Below are 13,147 nucleotides of genomic sequence, written 5' to 3'. Positions count from 1 at the left end.
TAAATACAAGTCAAACAAATTGGCAATTGTTTGCATTTCAAATTAGAAATCACATGGAATGATGCATTGCTCTGAATTGCTTTATGAGCTTTTTAGGGAAAGCTCTTCCTACCTAGATTTGGGAGACTCACATGGAGGTCTAGCTGATAGAACATTAGCTTGAGAGTCTGGATTTCATAAACTCTATCCTGGCTCTATCAGGCCTCGTTGTGTGGCCTGGTGGAATTCATTCTGGATTCTCTGTATTTCAGTTTCCTCATCAGAACAGAGGAGAAAGAAAAAAAAGACTTAGAAATTAAAGGTATGAATAGTCACACATGCTAACACTTTTCTGGAATCAAATCATGTTTTTCACAAGCACGTTTTCCCTAAAGTCATTGATATTTCTAATATACCTGGATATCCGCATACTTCCTCAATTCCATCCTGATTTTTTTGGACAATCGTGAGTACCATCTATGTCTACTTAAGAGATGAAGAAATCCAACTGAAGAGATTTTAAGCCTGACCCAAGGCTGCTACAGTTATCAGAACTGGTTAATGCCTTGTTTATAGCAATGCACCGCAAGTATTACCCGATATGATCCTATCATCATATGTTCAACTCATATCAACCACAAACAGACCTTCCTAGCTAATTTAACTTCTGAATTCACTCTGTCAGAACCATCTCTCTGCTCTTATCCTACATGTTGCTGGGAAGAGAGTAAAAAAGTAAAGGTTTTAGGCCTCCTCTCAGTAGGCATGCTAAAATCCACAGAGAGCTCCAATGTAATACTTAATTGTATTCTCAGCTCATGGAATGGATAAATAGGTGGAGGGAGACAGATTAGCATGTGTGGAAAGTCACATCAGCTCTAAATTAACTTGAAATTTATGTTTCCTAAAGCATAGACAAGCCGATATTCAAATATGTTTATATAAAATGCATGCAAGACTAATGCAAAGAACTTTTTGACTGGCCCATGCATGGTTCAAGCAATCTACACACAGACAGAAAGTAATGACTTTTTAAGTGTGTTAGAGGGTAGATCATATATGCAGCTTTGCTCAGATGGTCCAGGCTTCCCCTCAGCACTCAGATTTTTCAGTTTTCAAACAGTGAATTATCATTAATAGTTGTGTTCAAATAACCGGAGATGGTTTGTTAGGACTCCAAATTTAGAAAGTAGTAGAAATGTTTTTCTTACAGAGGTTTTGCTATTTTTTACATTTTGGAAATCTGTAATATGTACTTATTTTCTTATTTCATGACTTTTTATCTTCTACAATAAATGAAAGCCTATGTTTACAATAATTTTTCTGAACTACTTAGTACTGAAATTTTGTTTGTCAAGAATGAAAATGAAGGATTTTTAATTGCAAAAAAAGGTTTGCTGACATTATAGTTTACAGTTCTAAGGCCATGAAAATCTCCAAATTAAAGCAACTCTATAAATACGTCCAAACCGAGGCACCATCAGGAGGTTACCTTTACTCAAGAAAGGCCAATGAGTTCAGCATTTCTCTCTCAATTGGCAAGGCATGTGGCGAACATGGGATGTCTGCTAGCTTTCTTTTCAGGCCTCTTTCTTCATGAACCTCCCTGGGAGGAGTTTTCCTTCTTCATCTCCAAAGGTCGCTGGCTGGTGGACTCTGTGTGGTTTGCATGGCTCTCCTGTCATTCTCATGGATGTCCCTTCATTCTATTGTGGTTCTGCAGCTCTCATCTCATTCTCAAAAGGACTCTCTCCAAAATGTCTCCTCTTTTATAGGATTCCAGTAAACTAATCAAGACCCATGTAGAATGGGTGGAGACATGTCTCCATCTAATCAAGTTCAATACCCACAACTGATTGAGTCACATCTCCCTGGAGATAAACTAATCAAGTTTCCAACCTGTAGTCCTGAATAGGGATTAGAAGAAACCATTGCTCCCACAAGACTGACAGGATTAAAACATGGCTTTTCTAGGGTAGATAAATCCTTTCAAACTGGCACAGATGGTGATTTAACAAGTTTAGTTAAAGAAGGTAAGTTTTCATGCCACTTTGAAAGCACATTCTCATTTAGATCAAATTAATGTTCTTCATTTTTATGAGTCTCATTTAAATCCAAGTCTTCTTGCACGCCTACAAAAAGTAAAGTGATAGTTGCTAATGCATAGGCTATATTAGCAGAACTTTGCAAACAGTTACATGATGCTAATTTATATCCTTGTTATTATATACTTACAACTAACAAGTTCATTCCAGTAGTAGTTCAATCATTTCACGTAACTCATGAAATCAAAATAAAGTTTAAGGTAGGGTTCTGCTCATATGAAACACCTGGTATTGTAAATTCAGTTTAACAAGCTCAAAATTAAAGATAAATTATTTTCTTTTGTGATAATAATATAAATATAAATTATGGTGAAGATGAATATCATGATATAAAAAATATTATACCAAATTAAGAAGCCTATAGAACATAAATATTCTTGGAATTGGTGGTGAGGCACACATAATTATAATTTTTTTTCCAGGCAAACTATGAAAACTTTCTATTGAAATAGAAGTTTCAGTTGTCAGAATTTACAAATATTTTTGCTTGTACACACTGAGGTTAACTGAAATACAGAATTTGTTCTTTGAAGCTGATGATGAATAATATTTTTCTTTAAAAAGCAACGTGACAATGCATGCTTTCTCTTTTCATCGCCCATCAACAACAGATATTGGAAATGCTTGCACCTTTAAGTACTGCTTTAGATGCCAAAATAAGTTGTCTAAAATGGAATTAAAATATTATATATTTTTCACTTTGTTAGAAATTATTTGGAAATCCCTAACAGGGTAGACAAAAAATAAAGCACCTAAAATGATCAGCTTTTGAAGCTTTCCATAAAATAGGCTAATGGGAAACAAATATTTTCTGCAAACAGAAAAAATATATAATGCATACTTGCAATAAAAAAGGGGAAATTGAGAAATTTAAGTGATGAATGTTCAAACTATGTTAAACCTAATTTTGTAATTCTAAGATTGACTTTAGAAATTTCTTAACTTGTGGGGAAAACTTGTAGCACTCTTAGTTTCAATTGAAAAAAATATATACGATATACAGGAATGGAAAAAAAATTGAGGTAGCCTACAATTTGACAGTATCTAAATGTGAGAAAACATTTGAAATAGTCATGACTAGTTAATTTATTTCACAAGTGTAATAGTGGTTGGATATTTAGTGAAAGGTAAAGTGAATGAAGCAAAAAGACAGAGACCTTTTTGTTGGCTTTTAATAAGAGGATTTATTCTTTTATTTATTCTTATTTTTTTTTGCAATTAACATTTTTATTTTTATTTATTGTATTTTTTTTCAGAGCTACCCCTACCTGGATGAAAATATACCTGCTTAAGTACAAAATACAGTTTTTCTTTTATCATACAAAAAGATACGCAATTAAAAAAAATACACACAAAACAAAACAAAACAAAAAACAAAAAACAAAACTAAACCACCTTCAGCCACATACTTTCTGACTGTAGAATTCTAAGAAGAGGTGGCACTCAATGCTGTGACACAGGAGAGCGACCCAAGTGCTGTGGCTGAGGACAATAGACCAGGTGCTAGTGGCTGCAGTGTAAGCTTATAATGATGTGTGCCCCGCCACTCAATTCTAAGTATATTTATGTTCCATAGGCTTCTTAACTTGGTATAATATTGTAAAATTAATACTTATTTTATGTACTATTTTTATGTACATATTTTATAGTGTGTGCATAATGTACATATAGTTACAGTAAAGAAAATTAGACTTGAGACTATATTCTGTTTAGTAGACCTTGTCACAAACTTACCAGGTACCTCAGCATCTGTTAGCAGATTATTTTCTCATTTAAAAATACTATGGTACACAGAGAAGATTCAATTGATGGCATCAACAATTTCACATTTATTACATATAAAAATGAACTTGGAAGAACTTGCAGGTTATTGTATGAAGAAGTTAAAAATAGAAAGCTCTTGTGATGGTGTTTCACAATTCAATAAATTTATTAAAAACCATTGATTGTACAATACCGGCAACACAATGATAGAGACAGACTAAGAAAAATGATTAAATCTCATGAAATGTACCAAAAGTAATTCTTCTCCTTATGTTCCTTTATAATATTGAAATAATCAATGTAAATATTTTTTTCATTTCTTTTATCTTAAGGGAGTTTTAGTTTTGAAGATAATTTTCAGTTCAACTGAACTGACTATCAGTTTATTACAAGGAGATTATTTTTGCGACCCAGAAACACATTTCAAAATATTATGTAAAGCATTATGCTTTTAGCATCCCTTTCCCTCTTAGATGTGTCCTGTGTTAAATGCTACATTACCTGCTGACACTATATATATATAGCACCTCATGCAGAGCACTGTTCTGATGTTTCACAAATTTTAACTCCTTAAACCCTCACAAAAACTGATGGAGGTCAATTATGATGGGAAAATTGGGGCCTAAAGAAGTAAAACAACTTTCCCAAGGTTGCACAGCTAACAAATGGTGGTGCCAGGAAATACACCCAGGCATTTTGGCTCTCAGGCCAAGTTTGGTAACCACCGAACAAACTTCCTCTGGAATGCTGCGCTTTAGGGAATGTGCTTGTGGCCAATATTTCTGGGCTTAGTATACTAGACCCTGCCCTCCTCTGCTGGTGGCTAGCTTTCCTCTCAGGGAGTTATTTTCAAATCGTTTCTGCATTGCTGTTTGGGTTTATGATGTCCCAGAAAGCCTCATAATTATAGCCACGTTACTCCTCTGTGCCGTTTCCCCCCTCCCCAAATGTAAACATTTGGAGAAAGTTAAGAGCTAGCAAAATGAAATGAAGTAGGAACAACAACCAGAACTATTAAAGTTACTACAAACCGTGCAACACATATGTGATGATATGGTGTGCACAGTTCTGACTTAGGTAAATGTTTCTATTTTAAAATTACATTCCTTATCATAACTTCATTACCCTAAATCCATCATAATGATGTGAAATCTCATAAAGGTAAGATGATACCTAAACCGAAGCACTTTTAAATGTGCATGCAGTTTTTCTTGGTTAAGAAAATATTATGTTGCCTTCCTGTGCTACATAGTTGGGGAAACAGTAGGATTTATCCTTATTAGTCCAAGTTCATGGGCAGAGTTGCATTTTTCAGCATCTCGCCTTCAGGCCCCTATCACCATGGACATACATGCGTATCCTTTCCCACCCAGCAAGTCCCATGGGCAATCTTGGCAAGAACTATACTTAATCCTATCCCCAAAATGCATGCTCTATTATTAGGTTTTGTTTTATACTGAATTGGTGTCCTCATGGTTCAAGTGTCCGTTTACCTTCCTCTTATTCATATTCTCCTCTTCAGAAATCTGGATACTGTCCTCCCTCTTCAGTGGGGTTATTTCAATGCACACACTTCAGCCTGTGAATTATAATAACACCTATTGCCTATGTTACAAAATAAAGTGCTTACATAATTTCATGTTTTCAAACTTTCATCCCTAATAAATGGAAAACTTTTGTGGGGATGGTTGTGTCTTAGATTTGTCTACCTTTTCCAACTATGCTGACAATGTGGCTGACACATACTTGTATACACTTTGATTAAATTGTTGGTTTTCTTTGGGTTTTTTAATGCAATAAAAGAAGGTTCAGCACTGCGATGGTCTTTCCTTTATCGCTAGTCATTTTCTATGTAAAATACAGATTAGGTTCTTCTTATATTCCAAAGAGAATCATAAGTTCAATAAAAAGCACTATTCCATGAGTTTCTTAATTCCACGGGACTATCTATATAACATTTACCCACTGCTGCAGTAATGTTGGCATTAAGAAGTTAACACTCCTGTTCCTTGAAGATACAGCGGTCATTGTCCAATGGGTTACTTTAAAAGGCAACAACCTGGATCAGATTTCTATGGAACATCAAAATATCAGACACACTGCAATATCTATTTCACATCTAATCCGATTCATACAGCAAATTGATGCTCCTTAAATTTTGTTTTAATTGAATCTATATTGGCTGCAATTTTGAAGGGTTGAGTAAATGCATACCATCATTCCAGGAGAGGAAAGCACATAACGCAGCAATAAAAACCTGACAGGTGGATGGGAATTACTAGAAGGCTGACTCATGGCTGTCATTCTCTTCTTCGGTCTTCAGTGTTCTTTTCAGTCTCCTCTCTTCTTTCTCCTTCCTGAATACAAATTTTAGGAAAAAACTTTCATAATCCAAAACATCTTCACTCTTCTCTGTCACTCCATTAACAAATGACTTCAAAAGGATGCATACATGCTGTTCTAAGACTGCTACCCAGGAAATAAAAAATGATAGCAATGAAATTGTACAGTACTTTGAAATAAGGACATACCAGTTTAAAATATTTTAGGAATCATTAACAACTCTTCAGAGTATTATTTTATTATGAAATAGTAAAATATAATGGTAAAATATCAGCACAAGGCAGCTATAGAAAAGAAAGGAATATTACCATTTTTTTTCCAGCCAAGGACCTAATTTTCAGTAGTAAAAATTGCATACCATGGAGATATGCCCTTCTGAGGGTTTCTATTAACATTTTGATGTAAAACACAGGTGTAAAGATTCATAATTTCATTGAAAAAGAAAAAAGACAGTATTAAAATACATTTATTTTTTGTTATTCTATTTTTTTAATCCTGTTACCTATTACATATGTAGGTATATTTATAGAGAGAGAGAGACAGACCATATTATATAATTATGTCTATATATATCTAACATTCATCTTTTTACATATGCAAAATGATGATCTAACAAAGCAACACTTTAAGTTAAAGTGAAGTAAATATTTGAATTATCTTGTTTGAATTGGGCCTCTGGTTTTTGCTTTCACCAGTTTTTTTTTTTATATTATACTCAGTGTTGTACAGAAATTTCCTTAAGGAATAAAAAATAGAACAGAAAAAGATCTCCTTGTAGTAGGTTTATACTGTGATTCTACCACCTTTGTGGCAGCATTACGTCAAATGTGCTATTTTACTTAGCAGATTGATTTTATTTAGATTTAAAAAATATTGGTGTGGAGGTTGTGTTTTACTGCATTTGATTAATTGTGCACTATTGTTAAAGCAAGAAGAAACTCCATTTTTTAAAAAAATAACCGCACTATTAGCTATAGCCCATGGTTTATATTAGGGTTCACCACTTGTGCAGTCCCATGGATTTTTAAAAAAATTTTACTCTGGTAACAAATATACAACCTAATATTTCCTCTTTCAACCACATTCAGAACATTTGTAAATTATTTTCAGGACGTTGTTCTATCATCACCACGATCCATTACCAAGACATTTCCATTGTTCCAAATATGAACACTGTACATTTTAAGCCTTAACTTCCCATCCCCTATACCTATGGTATCCCCTGGCAACCTATATTCTAGATTCTGACTGTCTGAGGTTGCATATTCTATTTATTTCAAATCAGTGGCATCACACACAATGTAATTTCATTTTGAGTCTTCATTCTTTGAGGAAAATGTACACTGAGGATTTCTCTATGAATGCCATTATGACAATCTTTGGTGCATCTCTTATAATCATTGTTTGCTTTATATTTCTAACACAACACTTAATTGAGTTCTTACGGAGTATGTCACTATGAATAACCTCCCATCTCTCCCTGGAAAGTGCACAGACACTTCAGAAGATGTAGGGTTTGATTGGTTCCATGCAGGATGAGTAGCATGCAACCGTATGGAAAAGAGGCTTAAGAATTTATTATGCTCTATTGTGTGGCACACAAGGTTTGGACAGCTAGGCATTGTTTACGTTATTTACATAGATATTCTTTAGAGGTCTAGGTGTAAAGTTAGGTTGGGATCAGTTTATAAGAAATTCAGACAAAGTATTTTTTCATTAGTAACTAAATTAAATAGTAAAATGTAGCAGTGAAAAAGTAGCAACTGAAATACTCGGCACTTCCACTGCACAATTGTGGAATGAAAATGGAGAACAGGTTAAAAAAAGGTGTGCCCGTCAATGTAGTGTCATACTCCTGAAGGATCTCCAATCCAGGATGTTTTGATTCGTTTCCAACAAGATACATCCAGGGGCACAGCTCAGTAACATAAGACACGTCACCAGGATTGAAGCTTGGTAAAAAGCAGAAGTGGAGAATTACGTAAAATCAAGAAGAGATGAGAATCAGTGCAAAAAGTGATGGAAGCAGTACAACATTCTTTGCTCTACTTTGACTCCTCTTGTTCCTTCATTAATACAGAATGCAAAACGAGAGGCCAGCTCTGAAGACGTGCCATCACCCAGACCAACTATTCTCAAACAGCAACCCTTGAACCACTGTTAGCCTGGGTCAAAATAATCATTCCGGGAAGTGGGGATAGACTAATTAAAAAGCTGAATGTCTAGTATCCAACCTCACAGATTCTGACTATCTAGATATATCTGGGGAAGAGCAGAGTTTAAAAGCATGCCTGAACTGAGATGTTACCAGATAATGCTTTCTTAGATTGGTAGTATTTTCTAAACTTGAGAGTATATTACAATCACCTTGAGGGACTTGTTTTTAAAAAAAACACAAAAACAGATTGCCTGAGAATTTGCATTTTTAACAAATTCCCGGATCACACTGATGTTTCTGGGCCAGGACCATAATTTCAAAGCCACTTGGGTAGATAAGTTACAGATACAAATATCTGTATACTAAAAATAAACTAAAAATGTATTTGCATGAATCAGACCTAGGACAAGTAATATGGATGCAGGGTCTTTGGAATCAGTGAGTGCATACCCAACCTAAACACAGTCACACTATTGTGTTTTTTTTTTTATACTGTACGGTGGGGGTCACATTTCATTCATTTTCCTTGTGAGTATCCTGTTATTGCAGCACCATTGATTGAGGTTTTTTTTTTTTTTTTTTTGGTGGGGGAAGGGGAGTACATGGCCAGAAATGAAACCCGGGTTTTCCGCATGGCAGGGGAGAATTCTACCACTGAACTATACCACTTGCACCCCCTATAGTGTCTTTTAAAGTACTCTACTGACCAACTAAAAGTTCTCTGAGGGCAAATTTAGCCCAGTGCTCCTTAATTTGTGATCTCTAGTACTGTGAATTTAAAGTCAGGTTGAGAACAAGCATGGATTTCTGTAAACTGATGAAATATCATTTATTTAACAAGCATGTATTGCTTAACAACTATATGCCAGGCACTGCTCTTGGTAACTGGGATATTTATAAACAGAAAGAAAGAAAAAAAAAGCCTTGCACTTATGAAGAATTCTATACAGAAACAACCCACTTCTTAATATTTAATTAGTGGGTTAAAAGTTAAAGTGCAAATAATCTTAAAGTATATGTTACTTAGTAATTAAAAATTTCAAGAATGCAGTCACTGAATATCAAACCAAGAAAAAAAAATCTGTTTTACATTCTCTAACAGCATATTTATATCCTTTGATTCACTTAACTTCTAGAAAAAAACAGCTTGCCTGAAAATTCTAAGACATACATATAGAAAGGCTATGATTTTGTGAACACCAAACTTCAGAACCACTTATCAAATATTTGCAGAAGAAGTTGTCTCTAAGACTTTGGGGAGACTAGAGATTCCAGGAATATATACATGATCACTTCATAACGATATTTTCCATCCTAAATTCACATTAGAATTGCCTAAGGAGCTTTCAAAAAATACCAATGCCTGGCCCTGGCCCCAGATAATCTATTTTTGGTTGTTCTGGGGTAGGCTCAAGCCTGACCAGTTTAAAAGCTTTTCAAGTGATTCTATTGTGTAACTATGCTCGAGAACCACTGACGTACAAAATGTCATTCATTTATTCATTTTAAACTAATATTTATTGTGTTCTACTATGAATATGTATTAGGATATTCTCATAAGCAAAAGAGATGTGACATATAGCCTCATGATAGCATAGTCCTTCAATATTTTCAGGATTCTAATATTTGGAGCCATAAAATAAAAAGGGAAAGGTCTTTATTAGAGGATGGCCTGAGTTTTTCTGCACCTACTGAATGACTGGCCTCAACGATAAGGAAGCTCATTTGCAGACTCTGGGTTAAACTCCTGAGCAGTTGTGGGTTTTGGTGGACACATTTATTTGGATATAATGTTGGAATGGCAAGAAGTTGAGTTAAAAGTTTTTTATACCATAAGTATTCTATGAATATAATTTAAGAAATTAGACGTGAAGCATACTTTATTCCAGATACATTTTCACCCCCGTCCTGGTTATAAAGAAAGGAAGTAGATACTGATGGTGCCAGTCCTATTAGATTTCACCTGCGTTAAAGCTAATAATGAAAAAGGGATTTACACAACTTTTTAACAGAACTTTAAGAGTTCTAGTATCAGAGTATTTTAAAAAGCAGAATTTTAAATGAGTGGCTAAGGTGAAGTAAATTAACTGTGTAAAAAGAAAAAAAAAACTTTTGTAATGTTAGTGATAATTGTAATCTATTTCAACACTGCTCCTTAATAAATGATACTTAAATTTAATCTTCTAAAGTGGTCCCTTCAAGAAATTTCCACTTCTTTAAGTAATAGAACTTCTTTCTAAATATTGATAAAACTTATAAGGCAAAAAAAAAAATGCATAGTTTTCCATAAGCTCCTGGGTTTTGTCCTAGTTTCATGTTTTAATGTGTTCTTTCTCTATGTATACAATTATATTATAAACATTTTATCAAAGAAACACAATAAGTCATTTGACTAATCGCCTATTCACTCCTAACTGTGTAGGTTTCCTTTGGTTCCTCAGTTTCAGCAGCATTTCCAAAAATCATAATTTCATTCATTTATTCTTTATATTGCCTACTACACTCTAGATATCTCTGACATACCATCATTGTTGTAGATTCTTGGTACATATTATGACAAGTAGTGTGCTAGGTATTTTGTTTAAAATATTTCTAAGACATCAAATCTATAAGATAGGTATTTTCCTCATTTTATGGATTTGGAAAGAGAAATGAAGATAAAAACCCAAAATCTTGTTCAATCTTATGGAGTAAGCCTATAAGCTACAATGACAACTAGGATGGAAGTCAGATTTGTCTGATTTCAGTGCCTATACTATTTTTTTTTAGTAAAAAAAGCCTTCTTCAATATTGTTTTCATCTCTATAAAATCGATTATTCGAGACACCATGTAACTCTTAAGACTTCTCTAGTTAAGGGCAAACCTTCTCATTTCCTACACCTGCACCTTCTGTGCCACACTTCTTACTGCCTTTGCTTTCCTGGTCACTGTTCTTTCAAAGGGGCCGGTGTGGGGCTGACGGGGCTGACTGCACCTCAGGCATGCGCACTGAGTCCAATGGAGCAGCGCTGCTACCTCCTCCTTTCAGCTTCACAGTTCTATTAATACAGCCTCAGGGCCCATCAGCCTTTTTGGCTGCCGTATTCCTGAGACTCCTACTGAGCTTCTTGTCAGCTAAACACCTAAGTCACTTTCTCACATTCTGTTGCCAAATCCCGTCACCCGGAGTCCTGTCTTTGTGCATTTTGTTTCTGAACAGAGATGTAGGGCCCGGCAATTATTCCTCCTAAATGTAATTATATTAGAGTCAGTCCATCACTCCAATCTTTCAGTATTTTTTGGTATCTGTGTGTGTGTGTGTGTGTGTGTGTGTGTGTGTGTGTGTGTGTGTGTGTGTGAGAAAGGGAGAGAGAGAGAGTGTAAGGGAAATTGTGATTCTATTATTTGAAATAATCACTTTCCCTCAACACTTGAAGCTTCTGTTTTTCTAACTCTAATAACCTAATATTTAATGCATTTCTAATTGACTGATAATTCTCTTAACAGGGTAAACATAACTGCAAGCCATCCAAAACTTCATTGCAGAATGAAGAAGACACCAGCCTCAAAGCAGATGGGGATTTTGGGCTGTGCCCTGACCTGTGCCTCCCAGTGGCCTGGACTCAATAGGTCCTCAACAACCACTTGACTTCACATGGAGAAACAGACGGATTATAGAGGACATAAGAATTGATGCTACCAATAAACTCAAATAAGCTCAAAGTTATTAGTAGTTTAAAGAATGGGACCATCCACCATGTTGGTTGCTCACTTAATCTAAATTGCCAAAGAAGTTACAAAGCGACCAGACCTTAGGAGCATAAAAGGGGATAAACATTATATAATAAATTTTGTCAGCACAATTTCACTAGCTGTTTAAAAGTTATAAAATTATGACTGGACACACTGCAAAAGTTTAGTGTGAGCCGGCAATGAAAAACATATCTGCCTGGAACAAAACCTCTACCTCTCCTTTCTCCTCAGACTTACCCTCTCCCTTTTCTCATTGCATCTCAGACAAATACTCAACGATCTAAAAAAAAAGAAGAAAGGCAAGAATATTCCATGCCAGAAAGTTTTTATCTTCTTCCTCTAACAGCATCCAAGAAACTAAAAAGGGAAAAGTGGAGAGGGAAGGAAGATAATCAGGGTTGATTGTAAATCTGGGAAAAGTCTCAACTATGTATTGAGAGTCACAAAAATAAAGATGAAAGATCACAAGAGAGGAAATGAATAACCATCCTGCCACTGCCAGTGCTCTGCTCCCATCCTTCCAGCTGCGGCCGATGCTGCAGCTTCACCCTTCAGATCCGAGTTAGAGGCACAAGCGACATCTCAGCTGCTGTGCTCTCCCGTTCTGTGTGTTCGCCTTTCTTTAGCCTGCCCTAAAGATAGCGTTCTTAGTAAACACACTGTCAGGCTGAGGAAATTTCATCAGGGGGCTTGGAACCAGCCTCTCTGGTAGGAAAGAATTCACACCTGCAGGGTGCAAACTATTTGAAATATATAAAAAAAACTTTTTGGTAGTATCAGCAACTAAAAAAAAAAAAAGTATCTGATTCAGCTCTTTGGATACTTTTCTTCTTCTCTGACAAAGACTTGGTGTAGCCGGGCCACAGCTGCCATGTTCACAGCGTCCTCTGTGCCTGCCTCCGTCCACAGCACATACCGAGCGTTCAACAAATATCTGTTGAATTAGTCAGGGTGCTTTGGTCTGCACATCCAGGATGAATTGTTTCTTTTGGCTTCAGCCAATCATAAATGAGGAGACACTGAAATATGCAAATAGCTTCGTCAGTGGGCATTTCTTGTTCAAAG

At 35.4% G+C, this 13,147-nt stretch overlaps 1 long non-coding RNA gene across 1 annotated transcript; it reads right to left on the bottom strand.

The window, feature by feature from the left end:
* Positions 1-5,387: 5,387 nt before the first annotated feature.
* LOC143676302 (uncharacterized) lies at positions 5,388-7,346 on the bottom strand. The gene is made up of 3 exons (XR_013171985.1): positions 7,251-7,346; positions 6,063-6,205; positions 5,388-5,427 (listed from the first exon to the last, which is right to left on the bottom strand). It is a non-coding gene; the product is annotated as an uncharacterized LOC143676302 (long non-coding RNA).
* Positions 7,347-13,147: the final 5,801 nt, after the last annotated feature.

This window comes from Tamandua tetradactyla, chromosome 3 (assembly GCF_023851605.1).
Source record: "Tamandua tetradactyla isolate mTamTet1 chromosome 3, mTamTet1.pri, whole genome shotgun sequence".
NCBI classification, from domain to species: domain Eukaryota; kingdom Metazoa; phylum Chordata; class Mammalia; order Pilosa; family Myrmecophagidae; genus Tamandua; species Tamandua tetradactyla.
This window is presented reverse-complemented; position numbering and strand designations above follow the sequence as displayed.